Here is a 412-nt window from a genome sequence, read left to right on the forward strand (position 1 = left end):
ATATATATATATATATTGCAAAATGGAGTATGAAAATTATCAAAGCAACAGAAAATAAATTATCCTTCTATGTCTGCTCAATATAAAAAAGATTATACGTTACATTATGAATTTATTCTATTATGAAATAATTGAGTTGTTAGAAAGTAACGTGTACGAAGCGGACGTCAAATATAAAACATGTACATACAATTCGCAGCGAATTTAAAAAATCCCAAGACTCGAAATAATGAACTGTCGTTTTATTACGCAACGCGATGAAACAATTGCACCATGTTACGTGTCGGCGAAACAGCTACTGTTAATTCCTAAAAGCAGTTAATTATTAAATGACCTGCCTGTCTACCTGAAATTGAGGGCCAACTTTTTTCCCCTTTCTCTCTCCCCTCCCCCCCCCCCCCCCTTTTTTTTT

Source organism: Atta colombica, unplaced genomic scaffold, assembly GCF_001594045.1.
Source record: "Atta colombica isolate Treedump-2 unplaced genomic scaffold, Acol1.0 scaffold198, whole genome shotgun sequence".
In the NCBI taxonomy this organism is placed as follows: domain Eukaryota; kingdom Metazoa; phylum Arthropoda; class Insecta; order Hymenoptera; family Formicidae; genus Atta; species Atta colombica.